Source organism: Rhopalosiphum maidis, chromosome 2 (genome assembly GCF_003676215.2).
Source record: "Rhopalosiphum maidis isolate BTI-1 chromosome 2, ASM367621v3, whole genome shotgun sequence".
NCBI classification, from domain to species: Eukaryota; Metazoa; Arthropoda; class Insecta; order Hemiptera; family Aphididae; genus Rhopalosiphum; species Rhopalosiphum maidis.
The window spans coordinates 87,903,110-87,919,429 of NC_040878.1; the positions used below are offsets into that span (position 1 = coordinate 87,903,110).

The following is a 16,320-nucleotide window of genomic DNA, read 5'->3' on the forward strand; positions in this document are numbered from 1 at the left end:
TTATGCCCATCATATTTTCTTTGCACGTTGTAATAATATAACAATATTATATAACATATACGATATATGCCCATACACATACTCGTTCGTGTTGTCGGGTTTTCGCTTTGGTGGCTTCAACCAACGATTTAACGCTCGTTAAACGTTTTGAATAATAATAATAATAATAATAATGATTATAATAACGTGTCGGTCGTGTGTTTTTTTCTTCTTCTTTTTCTCGCTTGGCCGACTCTCACAACCATCTCTCTCTCGTCTCGGGAATCGTCTGCACACATACACACACACACACACACACACACACTGACACGGGTAGGTGTTATATTATTATATTTGTCATTAATGTCGGCGGAGGCGCCTGCCAGGAAAAAAAAATGTTCCACGATGGGGGCCCCGCGCTGGAGGGGGCGGAGCCGAGTCGGCGCGGGGGCGGACACGGGCCGGCCGACCTGTGCCGACCGCGGACGAGCCGCCGGCCGAGCGCCTGGCGCCAGAGTACTACGGCACACCGGCCCGGGGCGCACACACTGTTTACAGACGACGTACGCGCACGCCACACGGTCGGTCGGAAACGTATTTCGTACGAGTCGGATTACGAGCTTTTATTTTTTATTTATTTTTTTTTTTTACGTCACGGGTAAAATAAATTAAAATATTGTTGGCGGATTTGTTTTTTTTTTCTCTCTCCGCCACTTCTCTACCGCCGTCGTCAATCCGTTTCCGAACAATTGCAGCAGTCCACGGGAATTTCGGTCTGTGTTTCGAGTTTTTTTTTTTCATCGTCTTAATTATTATTATCATTAATACTCGTTGTCGAGTTCTCTTTAAAAAAAAAAAAAACGGACGGGATACACGAACGATTTCTTGCACGTCGACCTAGTGTGTTTTCCAAATCTCAACTTTCGTATATTTTGGATCAACGGACCATGTTCCCTGTGCAAATTTGTCACAACGATCGACGATAAAGGTACGATTTATATTGTTTTTTTTAATCCCGTTTGATGAACATTTTATTTTGTTCAATTATATGACATATTATATAAATTAAAGTTAAAATATGATCGATAGTCGATACGGTTTATTTAATCAGTATCGATATAATTGAACAACACAATTGATCCAATTTAATTATATGAGGTCCAAATTTTAGTTTTATCAATAAAATTACCTCGATGTAATATGTATTATATTATGTACCTGTTTTGTTTAATATTATATGATTAAAATGTTAAGGAAGGGTGTTAAAATTTTACAAAGTTCAGCAGCTGTATTATATTATGTGTTGAGTATAATAAATTAAAAATATGTATAGACGCCAACGGTATAAACAAAATAATTTGTTCAGTGACCGTTTACCTTGAACATATAATATAAGTACTCACATTAGATCTGTTTGATAACTGTAAACAAAACGTATTCTCACCTACGCTCGTACACCCAAGTATTAGTTAAGGTATAATAGATACATATTTTTAAATCAATGTTTTTTACTGTGATATAGTATAGCATAAACAAACTCGTGTAATATTGGATTCGTTTTAAATGGACGCGCGTTGTGTACTAACTAAGTTAAACGCATGATTTTAAAAATTAATTTTAAATATATGTGCATTTTAAATCGAACAGGTTTATGTAGCTTACTGATACAATATTAAAGACCCACGTGGTCGTATATTATAAAGGAAAAAATGCTTTATTTTATTTATCTGAAATGCTTAAACTGTATGTGATACAGCATATTATATTATATACATATATATAAATAGTAATAATAGTATATAGTATGTATATATATTTATATATGGATTTCAACAATGAGTAGTATTAAAACGAATGAAATATGACTATTCATAAAAAATAAATAGTTTATAAAATAAGTATAGTTATAGTTTTAACAGTTCCGTGTTGTGAGACTGCAATAGTAATCTTTGTATATTGTGTTTATTATATTAAACTGCAGTTTTCCTTTTGGCTACTACAGCCACCGCCAGCGTCCATTGATAACGTGTAATCGAGTATACCGTTCATAAAATATCATGTAGACGTATTATCAGGTCAGTTAACTTGGACGTTGGGTGGATTCGTTAAAAATCACATTTCGTCTATATATAATATATATAAAATTATATGTGTCTATACGCGAAGTGCTCAATACAGTAATACGTACATATATATATATTGATATTGTTGCCTCGAGTCAAAGACAATTTTAACGACAAACAAACTACAACAATGGCACGTATCGGTGCAGAGTACACGCATTCCGTACATATATGGTTTTCGACGCGTCGTCGATTCAAACATACGCGTGCACATATATTGCAAATTGTTTACAAAGCAGCGTTACTGCAGATTATTATAATATTATAGCAGCCGGGACACTGCGGAGTAATTGCAGCGCGCCGCCGATAACAACAAAAAAAGGCGATATTTTTACACGAATAACTCGCGTTTAACGTGCGTAAACACTAAATGCCACATTATTATGTTATTATAAATGTTTGACGTCGCAAATAATGATTTATATTATAAATAATAACGTAACGTGCAACTCGAAGCATTCGAAAGTTTCGTTTCCCCTCCGCAAGTTCGGATGACGACCATCGCCTTCGACGCGATCAAATATAATAATATAAACACAACAAATAATAATAAATTATATCATTTCCACCGTTATACCTGTATAACACTCCAACGATAACTTTGCAGACGTTATAGGTACATAGGTATAAAATTCCAAGTATGCACTATTACGTGACCGAGTTTAATGGGGACCAATTTGTCGGTCCGCAACCAGGTAATTTCGAGTAATCCGACGCCTTGGCGGTACGGTCACGTTTTAATGCTCCTTTTATTGTTATAATATTATATATACCTATGTGATGTGTGTGTGTGTGTGTGCGTGTAATATATGTATATAGGTACGTGCGTATGTCTGTGCAGTGTAATTTTTTATTTCGCCTTAGCTGTATAATAATATATGTCTTTTACACAAAAAAATATACAGCTTGGACGAATTGAGGCAGTGATGCCCTTTGTACTGCACGTTAACCGCTGCGTAAAAAAAATATATATAAATATATATTTATAAAGGGGTGACCAAGTAAACTGTCAACAGAAGTTATCATTCTTTCTTATAATAGATTTTTTTTTTTTTTTTATTATTGTTATTATTATAGTAATGTAGTATTTGCGTCACCCAAGGGATGTATGTGCTGCAGGTTCACTTGGACCGTGTGATTAGCGTGGGAATTACAGGAGCATGAATAGTCACAATAATAATAATAGGCGCCTATATAATACATTATATGCGTATAATATAAGAGTAAATCGTCGTTGATGATGCAGGGGATCGTTTAATATATTTTGAGGGTATAATAAATCTATATATAAAATATAATTCCAGACATAAATATCCCTTTCAAGTAGATTAATGTCATGTATCTATTAAACTTACAAACGTTTATCTACAAAACTATTGCTATAGTAGTAATAGTAAATTATTATTATAATTTTTATTTCTATGTATACAATTTATAAGACTTCGTGCAAGCTTTATACTTATGAATAATGTACATAATTAAACTAAATTATATTTTTAAATTAAAATTATATTATTGTATTAAATAATAATAATAAATAAAAAGGAAATTATTAATTATATGAAATTGATATTATTATATTATTGGACTAGAGACCAACTATAATAGTCATAAGTAATTGTAAAAACAATTTCGTATATGTAATCCGTGAAACGTTTATGTAATTATAATTTAAACAGCCGACGAAACTAATTTTATTTTATTTCATCTTCAATTACCCGTTTTGTTATACATTTCTAATATTAAATGGAAAAAAAAATATAATTACTAGTCTTATGGAGCTATATATATTCTTACATATATTAAATCATTTATTTAATTTAAATATATTTCTAGAATCTACACTATGGTATCTAACTTATATAATTGTATACTATACATTACATAGTATATATTATTGTAATAAATACAATATTTGCATTATAAATAGTGTCAAGAATTTCCAAGTACATAAGCTTTTAGACATAAAATGAATTCAGTTATTTTAAAATTAATTACATTTCTATAATATTATGTTTATTACAATAATACATTATATATTGTACTGCCAATGGAATATGACGGATAGTTTCATAAAATGTACATAGGAAAAAATTATTATAAATCTCAAAACGAGTTTAACAGCAAAAATACAATTATGTAATATAATAAAACATAACGAAACGATAAACATGTTGCTATAGAGAATCACCCTGTATACAATATTTTCTAATTTACCCATACCGTTTTACAGACGAGAGTACAAGCCAATTTCAAATGAGCGCGCCGTAACTCATAAATCACCCACGGCAGACGTAATTTAAAAATTATTATTATATTGTGCCTCGTCCCGACGCCCATCGTGGAGCAAATCGGATGATGATTATGATGATGATGATGATGATGATGATGATAATAATGATAATAATAATAAAACTTCACTGGCCTCGAGGAATGATCGATTTGCATTCAATTATTTATATATACATATCAAAAAACGAATTTTCATTTTCAACAACGAATTTCTAGAAATATACCCTGACATTGTTCCAATTTTTGGTTTATTATTATTTTTTTATTTTTTCAAAACTCGTCACTCAGCCAGCAGGCGGGTTAATAATAGAGATTGGCCAATTGTTTCTGGCACCACTTAATAACCATATGCGTGCACCCCATCCGGCGGCTTGATTGATATTGACGTGTGAATCCTAATTGACAAACCGTCAGATTTTTAACAGCTATATTAACAATAATATCCGGTGTGCCGGAGGTCCTAATGACAAAATAATATTACGCAGGAAAACTTTTTTTAGAATGCACTTTTTGTTTTTTAAAATAACGCTGACGCTCCCGATAATTACTTTTTCACTGTATAAAATGCTTAAAAAAAACTTAATATTACATACCTACGTGGATACATATAATGATTATTAACCTTATTCATACCTTTTTTTTTATCCCCCATTGTGTAAATATAGAAAGACTAATTGAATTGTTCATTTTCTCACTGTAATTTACAAAAAATTTACAATTACGCTTTGCATAATATTATATAATTCACTGAAACAACTATTATATTATTTTATGGTATAGTCAGCAATATATTTTATTTGCGTAGGTAAAATAATAATCATAACTCTTTTATTTTACTTCACATTTATAATGGTTTTTCAAACATAAACACAAATACACAATATATTGTATCATATTATATATTTATATGTACGTAGTTTATAAGTACAAAAGAGAACAAAAATTGTTGTCTATAATCATAAAATCGCACAGTCGTATAATTTAGACCGACATTTACTTCAAAGTACGTGCTGAATGCAATAAGGTTGCATTAGAATCGGGAAAACGATTTATCGCTACCAAAATGTGTAATCGTTTTCAATGATGGTGATGATAGACGAACACATTGCTGATTCGTATTAAAATATAATTAATAAATATTTTCACGTTCTTCGCATAATAATTGCATGTGGCAGTATGAAGTATCAATATTATAGTATAGGTGAACCGATTAATTATAAGATGCTGGTCAGTAGTGTCGTGTTATATTTATATAATCCATTATCCAACTATGTTCAAACATGTATTCTGATGTATTAAACGTAAATAAAAACTATATTTCATATTATCGTATTACATTAAATTTACAGGTGTGAAAGTGATTCGAATATAACACTCGAAACCCGTAGACTACCGTTTAGAAATGTAAAAAACTCTTACTATTCAAAATTAAAATGTAATATAGACTGTATAGGTATATTAATTTATGGTTATGCGTAGTGGAAGTCTGTAAAAAACACTGTCAGAGATCGGTAGTTTGGCCCGGACGAAAAACGCGAACTGAAAAACGTCGATTCCCTCCTCGACCGTCATAAAACACCGCGGGTAAAGTATTCATATGTTATGTATATGGGTATTTTAATACATAATAATAATAATAATAATAATAATAATAATATAATGAGGTCATTATTATACAACGACTGCGACGCGTCGACTAGACAAGTTTTTCCAGCGGCAATAAAATTCGAATTAAACGCAACTCGTCGCGAGATAGGGTTAGAAAAGGATTAAAAAATAATAATAATAAAAAATATCACATATTTTTAAGGATTCTTTCTCTGCGTGTTCCATTCATGACTTCCCACGGAGCCTCGGGGTCGTTTCCATTCATGCCCGGTGAACGCACACACATAATATTATTATATATAGACATATTTATACGTATATATATACACACACACATACGAGGACGCGTGGGCGCCCGCATTACCTACGTTAGCCGTCGCTGTCGCCGCCACAGCGGCATACCGTTCCTAAAATTAATAATAATAATAATGAAACGGAAAAATCTCATAAATTCGTGTCTCGGAAAGGCGTTTTGAACAAATCGTCTGTGTGTATATACAACACACGCGCATTCGTGGCGTGATTTTTTATTTAATATTTTTTTTTTTTTTCGCGCGCGCGATCCGCTCCCGACAGGTGAGACGAAAACACACGACAGTCTCTTTTTGTACACACACACACACACACACATGATAATCGCTCAGACATACGCGACAGTACGTTCACCCATATTATACAGGTATAGGTAGGTACCGCGATAACGGTATATATACCTACTGCGCCCGAAGACGACGACGACTGCTGCTGTGACGTTTACGTTGTTATTATTATTATTATTATTATTAATATTACTATTATTACGCGCGTCGATGTCGGCGACGAGACGATATCGGTATAGAAAAAAAAATTAAACCGTCGCAACGATAGAAAATACACATTTGAATAAAAATAATAATGATAATAATAATAGTCGAAACGCCAGTATAATAATATTATATTATGTGTACGACAAACGCGACAGCTGCTGAATTGATGAGTGCGCGCATATATTGCATTATATAGTACAATAATATATTATTATCATACGAGTTATGACATTAATAACGCGATATTATATTGACTGTAGGGCGTGTAGTATAATGTGTGTGAAAAAAATTAATTAATAAAACCGACTTTGACGGAAGTGTGAGTATGCGCGAAAGAAAACATATCGTTATTGTATTATAATATACATATATATATAATATTGTAAATAAAATAAAACTATTAAATTACTAGAGTCCGTTTTGCGCGTTTGCCGCGGTGGCGTCGATGTGTGGTAGATACACGTGCGCGCGTGTACACAGATTTTTTATGATAACAACAATATCATAAATATGATTTACGACCGTTTACGAAATCTGTACCGCGGTTACAGTAGGTACAACGATATTGTAATATAATTATGGTACCTACATAATATGTAACGCGGCGCAGGATTCGCGATTTCTAACGTTTCTTGTAAAATTCACGGCCGACACATGATGGTAATATAATATTGTAATATACATTACGCGTTTAGTATTAAATAGCTTCAAACAGCCAAATATATGTTATTCTATACTATATGACGTATAAAATAATAATATGTTAAGCGATATGGGGTACTCGTCGCGTAACCGGGCAATAGGCCAAACGTCTATGATGTCGGCGCCACTCACGGAGACTTCAATAATAATAATAATAATATAAGAATGGAATTCGCAAGATTATTCGATATTTTTAACCACACTAGTGAAACCGCACTGAAAAACGTGATTTATTTTGGCACGCGCTTTTAAATTCGCTGTCGATTTGTTTTGATTTAAAATATTAATTTTTGACTACACATTATACGTATATGCACGATTTCGAAATTAGAAAAATAAACAAACGGAAGGACAGAAAATCGAACCGATAGAACCGTATAATTTTAACGATAAGAAATAATATTTTAATTATACATTTTATTTAAAAATTATTTACATTTTTCTATTAAAGGTATTGCAAAAATTTAGTTATTTCAACCAAAATGTACAATTTTTTTGTTATTCATACCGACCGACCTGTTTAATGTGATTATATAAATTTGAATTTTTTACTTGAATTTTTCATAATTCGTTCCCCAGTTTCTATAATAACTACTTGGTTTAAATATTTAAATTATATGAAATTTAAATAAAAAATTAATAAAATTCGGCCTTACGGATTTCAAGTAAATATTTTTATGAATTCAAATCAATTTTTAAAAACCTTATTATTATTCCATCAGTATAATTTACAAATAATTAGTATATATTTTGATTAACATTAATGACCGTTTGTATTCTTCTTAAGATTTTTAAATCAGAAAAAACTGTCTAAATGCTGTTGTCTTAACGTTATTACAGATTGTTTCTAGGGAAATAATTTTTTTTCTTATTGTTATAGTCTTGCAATTATTTTTTACATACTGTAAGTATACGGAAAGGTTACAAGTACATTGTTAGGAAAAAATGTATTAAACCTAAAATAGACAATTAAAAATGTGCAGTTTCTAATATTATATTTTGTTGTACTTACTAGACTATGTAGCGTATTCATTTTTTTACTAAACAAAAAATTAGTATTACATTATTGTAAAATTTCAATAATACAGCTGCAATACACCATTGCGATGCACGAACGGTTCAGTTCAATTAAGGTCAAAATATACGAAAGCCGATAAATCGTATAATAAGTTATAATAATATGACTACACTCAGTATAATTTATGTTGTGAATATAATTTTAATGACAATATATTATTATTACTTATTGAAGAATAAAATAAAATGTAAATATTATAATGAATTATCAATGTATTATGAAAAAAATCGTACATTGAGAGAGCAAAATAAGGAAAACACAATTTTATTCATATATAATATTATAATGTAATAACATATTTGCATGTATACATTTTGCGAGTGAGTCATGTGAGTCGTATCTACCTAAATCTACATATACAAATATAATGCAATATGTTTATTATATTTATCCTTGAGTTAATACATTTCTAATCTTATTTTTTTTCTTTTAGTCATTAATAAAATAGTTACTATACTTATAAGTTTTGAACGGAAAAACGTAATAAAATTGTATACTTTAATTCATTCTAGTTAGGTTGTAACATCGACTGTTGTGAATTAAATCATCTTACCCGAGCATAATATATTACCGTGGCTGATGAGGATAATTAATACCTATAGTATAAATGTTTCGTGAGTGAAATAATATAATTGTATAGCATTAAAACTGTGAGCAATTGGTAAAAAACAAAATTGCAATACACAGGTTGAGTTTAGTTTGATTTAAAAATCAGAACGCTTAAATCTGTAAATATAACCATAATAAGTGCTATAAGTTTCTCAAGACATTTTTTTTTTTTGTGTTTGATAATTCTTATTTACGTTAAAGACACTAATATATTATATATAACATTGGTATTCGATACAACTAGAAATTAATTAGACCGTTTGAAAAATAATTCAAAAGTTAATTATAATGTGGATTGTCGGGGACGAGCTTTCCATATCAAAAGCCAAATTAAAAACAATTTAAACTTCACTTTCCGCTCGCTGGTTAAGCTTGAGTAAATACACCACTGAACGTAATATCCACATCGTTCAGAAAAAAATAACTCCATACGATTTTCTTATAGGTTATTGTTATATTGTTATATTACACGTCTGCCAGTGATTCTGTTTCAGGTAAGTAGGTATTAAAGCATCGTCGTCAGCCTATTACTTTTTAGGTATACAATAACAACATTAAAAGAGAAAATCCGAGTTGGATCCCTAGATATTTGATTACCTAAATTAAATACAAGTTGGGTCCACATAGTAATTTGATAATATTCGAATTTGATCCGCAGTCACAACAAGTGCTTTTCAAAATATTAATTTAATTTATTATTTACTTAATTTATATTTTACTTTGGGGTTCGGTCACACAGTCATGCAAATAAAATAAAATAAAATATTTTTAAAATTTATAATTATAAACAAAAACAAATTTTTGTTATATTTTATTAGTGATGCAAACACTAATAATTGCATACTGTACAAAAATAGTAACAAAAAATCAAATTATTGTGAGACTACCCAGCAAGTTGTCTTAGTCAATTTTGATGTGGTATAGCGCTAATAGTCCTTAGCCGTAACTGATTTCCCGAATAATAAGTCTGAACCTAGGGTGTTAGTTATTTCGGTCAGCGAAATTATCTTTAACCACGTGAGTGATATGATGTGAACTTTGATGCGAACGATATTACTATAATAATATATGAAATTAGTAATATAAGATATTTACGATATTGCTATAGTAATATGATCTTAATATACAAATATATTTTTAAAAGTAAGAGATATTCTGCTTATGCGACTTTTTTTTTTAGATTCTGAGTGGAGCGATGAGTAAAATATATCGGTACCCATAGGCGTAACTCAGGGGGGAAGGGGGGCTTAAGCGGGCTTCAGCGCCCCCAAAATTTTCAGATAAATGTATGTGCTTATAAAGACATTAGTATTAATTTTATTTTTGCCTACATTATAAAAAAATATAATGTTTCATACAAACAAATAATCATTTAAGTTAGTTGTAATTGTAAACATCAATAGAAACAATATATTATAGGTAATCTAATTAAAAATAAAATTGGTATAAAACGTTTTTAGGAATCTAGCCCATCCTAACTTAAAAAACTATAGTTATGCCTATGCCGGCATCCAAATTATATCATTTCTGAAATTTGAGACCCAAATCGAGATCATCTCTAAAAAATACTCAAATAATTTACTTACTATTTTACATACTTGATTGATTACGGATAATGATAATATATTATTAGAGCAGGTGCTTGCCGTAGGTATATATCATGATATTATATTATACGGTTTTGTTCGTAAGATTTATAATATTGAAAAACTTTACATAGCTGATTTATTCTATATAAAAATAATATATCGTCAACGATATTAATTTCAATGCAGTCGTGTACATTTATATTTATGTATAATATACTATATACCTATTACCCAAAACCGTAACGAGAAACCAATCAACGTCGGTTATAATATACGTATTTATACAGATTGTTTGTGTATTATTGTGTTTTTATTATTATTATTATTATTATTATTATTATTGAGTATTATAACTATTACGTGTGTTATTCAAATCCACCACGCATTCCTCAGACAGATATAATCGGTATTCTCTCGCGGCCGGGTCTTCTTTCACAGCAAAGCGTTTATACACCATACTGGTACCCTCTTATATTTTTTTTCATCGATCAGCTATATCATCTCGTTTTCTTTCTGTACACGCCGCCGCCGCGGTGTCTTAGACGTACGCTCGTATAGTTTTTCGTATAAAAATAAAATAGTATTGAATAATATGTTACATACGCTGCATATTATACGCATAATGTGTAAAAATGTAAGACCGGTCGTCTGCGAGATAATTTAATATTGTAAAATAATGTTAGACGACGCACTTTTTATCAGCGATTTGTCACAGATCTTCCCCGTTTTGTGCGACGAAGGATTCCGGCCGTTGTATACAACATTTACGCGACGACGGTTAAACACACGCATGTACAATTTTTAATAGTCTTTATGCATTTTTCAAGTATATTCGTTGACATTTTATGTAAACAATATGGTATATTAATTAAAAAAGTCCGCTTAAAAAAAATAATATTAAGAATAGTTCGATTTTTTTATTGAAAAACCGAATAAGGAAGAAAAAATAAATTTTTTGTTTTTTCATTGCACTTGACACAATAGCGTGCACTTAATCATGCTACGTACCTAATCAAAACATTCAAAACGGTAACCACGTAGTTAATTAGTGCATTTGTTACTTGCAGGTCCTATTAAAAGTTTTAAATAAATAAAAAAAAAAATAATTATTATATTATTGCATTATTTTATGTCATAACAAGTGACGCTTTAATTCAAATTTATAATTATTACTTATAGATCACCATTTAAATTTTTTGGTGACATCTATATTATAATTATATATAAGCAAACATAATATTGTTTAAATAAAATCTTCATATGATGGATATTCTCTATTATGTTTATTAATGAATACAGTTACGTCAAAAGCTATCATTGTAGTCCATTAATTATTATATTGGGGTAAAAAAAATGGTTTTCAAAATATTTAAAAAAATGTATTATTCACGTTTTTAATTCACATATTTTACCATTATTTTTACGATTTTAAAACCGTTATTATTATATGTAGACATGTAGTAGTACTATAATAATAGTAACACGTATAATGTATATTATTGATAAGACTAAATGTCTGAAAAATCTTTTTCCAGTTCAAATTATTTTTACTATGAATATGCTGTAGCCGTTGCAGGGGACTCGCAGGGAAACAACGGCCATAATATAAATAATATAAATTCAATCTGGCTACAAGGACATTGCTGTTATTATCTTGAAGAGGTATCTGGTATTTATTTGCTGCACTTTTTACACATACACATATATATTTATACTATAATATGTATTGTGTTTGCAATGTACTGACCGGACGTCTATCGCTGGGACAGCGAAAGGAAAAAACCTACTTGGTAAAAATATATAACACGATAATACAAAGTCCGTAGGCTTACGATACGTTTTATAAACGAGAAAATATTATTTACTAAATATTATTACCTACTAAGTACATAATAATATTATAATATATTGATATATACACGTGGCGCGTTGTTGATTTCCACAGTCTCTCCCGTACAATGTTAATAATCATAATAATAATAATACCTATAATACGCGTAATATCGGAGCGCATATTGCGGCGGGGCCCATCCTACGAAACAACCCATATTCGTCGGCACAGTACGCCCATATGGACTGGAATGTAAATTTAAGTATAAAAAAAGGGTGGGATGACGATATCATTACTATCATCATTTGTGTTTCTCTCCGCGACGGTTTTATATGGCATGTACGCAGTGCGTTGTCGGTGGCACTATTTCTAAGATCGTCTCCCTCGCATCTTCGGTAATTGAATAAAGGTGATTCATTATTTGCCAAGTACGCTCAGCTTCGTTTCATGCTTTAATTATGATTTTTTTTTTGTTTTTGAGTTTTGAATTTTCCAGTGTCTTTCTATAACTCCCCCGGACGTATATTTTCAAATAGTTATACATAGTTTTATGTTTATTATCAACATGTATGTAATGTCTTGCGGTTTAGAAGCCACGAAGAGGCTTATGGCTATTTAATATAATGGTAATTGTTTTATATTTTACATAATATAAATTAAGGTTAAACGTTTTTGACGCTTAACGTGTCAAATAGCCAATAGGTTCTTGATTTTTTTTTCATGCTGTGTTATAGGTTAAAATGATACACACAAAAAAAGTATATGTATATAATTTGTTAATTTAAAATGCATATGATATGTAAGGGTTCCTTGAAAATATAATGGAAAAATGATGGTATCATTTTTTTGATAATAATAAAATGTTTTTATAACGGATCTTGAATAATAATATAATCGGATAATCGGACTACTTAAAAAAAAAAAAAGATAAATTACTCCAACATTATTATATTACTTACCTACTGCAGTATTCGAAATAGTGTATTTGGAATATTAACCATGTTTAGTAATAATCACGACGACCGTAAACTGCTACAACTATAATAGATATAATATATAACATATATATATATATACATGGAGGGGGATAAAATACTATTAATATGCCTGATAGTTTTTTTTTTTATTATTTACTTCGCACATTATAATATTGTAATTTTAACACGGTGTGCGCACGCGATAATCGTTAACTAATCTGCACAAAATTGAAAATAATAATAATCATTATATAATATGCATATTATCCAGATAATATTGTGACAATATTAGGTATAAATGATTTACATACGCGGGAAATCTCTGCGCGAACGATTGATTTCGCGAAGTTATTTGTCATTGCACGACGATTGTTGACACCTATACGTGCAATATAGTCGCATGCCACAGCCAAGATATCACGGAAACCGCAGGTGACTAAAACTACAACAGTGGAACACAAAATATTATTTATATAATACATGATACTGGGTGATTCTTTTTACAGTAAACACTCATTATCTCGAAAAATATTGACGTTTTTGGAAATACTTTCTTTCACATGATTAGAAGTTGTCACGATATTTAAAAACAACATTTTTTTTAAATCATATAATACACATATTTTTAACTTTATATTTCTAAGAAAATTTTTTTCCCGTATATTTAGACGTGATATCGAAATCAGTTTTCTACCGAGTAATTAATTTTCGTATAAGTTAGAGTTGTAATCCACTCAATTATAAATTTGTAGAAATATGTGAAGTTAGTTCGAACTTTGATTTTTATTCATAGAAATATTCTATTTCGTATATTTACGTTTTATTTTACAAAATGTAATTTATTGTAGTACATATCTTCACGGTGTAATGAGTAATATGCGTGAGCAGAATAATGCAGTTTCCTCGTTCTGTAGGTGACTGCTGCAACGCACTATACGATAATATATTTTATTGTATTTGATCGGTGACTTGAGTAAAGTCGTAACTCTCAATATTATAATACGTCAAGCCATAAAATGAAAATAATATAATATATTATTATACTAATATGTAAACTGTTTACAATAGCACTACAGTCGACTGTTTACCACATGTATTAAGTAATGTCCTACGAAATCGGTTATTTCCTCTTTCACTATAAAATTGTGCCTTTGCCGTGATACACGCCATATTGCAAATAATAAAAGGGTACTTGATTTTAACTGCTTGAAACAAAATTACCTGTAGACAATTAATAGACTATACTTATATTATTTTCATTTACACGTTTTAAAAACCGAGACACTATGTTCGTTTAAGTTTTTAATATATTCCATAAATATTTAAAAGATGTGTATCACCACAAGGCATACTCCTTAAGTAGTATAAAAATAAGTATCAATATTTTGAAAAATCTGGTGTTTAAGTATATTTGGAAATTCAAAAAAATCAAAATTCTAACTAATTTAAATTAGTAAAATAAAAAATAGAGGCGATGAGTATTCTTCGCGCCCTGTATAAATCTGTGGTCCACACTCCACACATTATATTGTGATATGACATATATGCATAATGCCGTGTTGCGCGCGTGTGGTCACGGAGTGGAAAATTAAAAATGGTTTTTTTTTTTTTTTGGATCTCTGCCCGCTGCGAAACCGTATCGCGATAATATATCAAATCGTGGTGCGGAAAAGTCCGTGGCATGCGCTGGCCTCATCGTACATGTTTTGATTGGGCTCGGCGGTGGCGTTTAAATAATTATAATAACGCATATGCGCCCGTTTAATGATGAATTACCGTACGTCGTCTTATAACGTCGTGTAGTAGTGTGAATCGTTTACGCGCACGCCATCATGAATAATGCAATGTATATTGCTATTAAACTACATATATTATACCACAATAATAATATTATGTTATGTATACGAACTACGCGACGCGCTTGTCGCCGCTGTTGTTATTACGTCATTAATACGATACAATGTGGCGCACCGATCGTCGTCATAATAATATTATAATATATTGAAATACCGTTTTGATATTAAATCACGATCGTTTAACAGCAGTTGTAAAGTTTGTATATACTATATAAATTAATAATTGATATGAATAAGATAATGCATCGGTGATCTGTCCGCACTCACTACCGTTATTACAAAGATTTTTTATTATAAATCATTTATTGAAGTGAAATACATTTAAGTGGGACATGGGGGTCATGTACGCCCACTATCTCATTAAAAATGTCCAATCACATATTAGAGATTTTACTCATCAGACTTTAAAAATCATGAAAAACTTGGTTATTAAGACTTATCCTTGCTATAAGCTGATATTCCACTGACAATTTTTAATTCAAAGTAACCCACCTAAGTTGACTATACTCGCTTGATATATGTATATGTTTTTTTAAGGTTTTTTTCACCGGTAATATGGGATTACCATCAAAATCTACGCAACCAATTGTGAAGTTCTTAAGTCCTATATATAATATTATTATTATGTCTCAGACTAATAAAGATAAATTTTTAACTAAAATAAAAAATCTAACTACGTGATTATATTAATTTGTACTGTAAGTGAGTGATTGCGAGCATTATTATTGAACTTAAGTATCGAATGCGATGTCGGGAATAAAAATATTCATGAACGACTGGCGAGTCATAATTTCCTAACGTTAAACATATTAAATGTATACAAAATTATGAAAAAATGTATAAATTGAAAAATAGAAGGCCAAAATGTAG

At 30.3% G+C, this 16,320-nt stretch overlaps 1 protein-coding gene across 1 annotated transcript in view; it reads left to right on the top strand.

Annotated features, from left to right (window-relative positions):
* The first annotated feature begins 532 nt into the window (after window positions 1-532).
* LOC113552698 (noggin-2-like) overlaps window positions 533-16,320 on the top strand; it is a 37,489-nt gene continuing 21,701 nt past the window's right edge. Inside the window, exon 1 of the mRNA XM_026955543.1 lies at window positions 533-967. The gene's annotated coding sequence lies outside the window, so the exon portion shown is untranslated. The remainder of the gene's footprint in view (window positions 968-16,320) is intronic.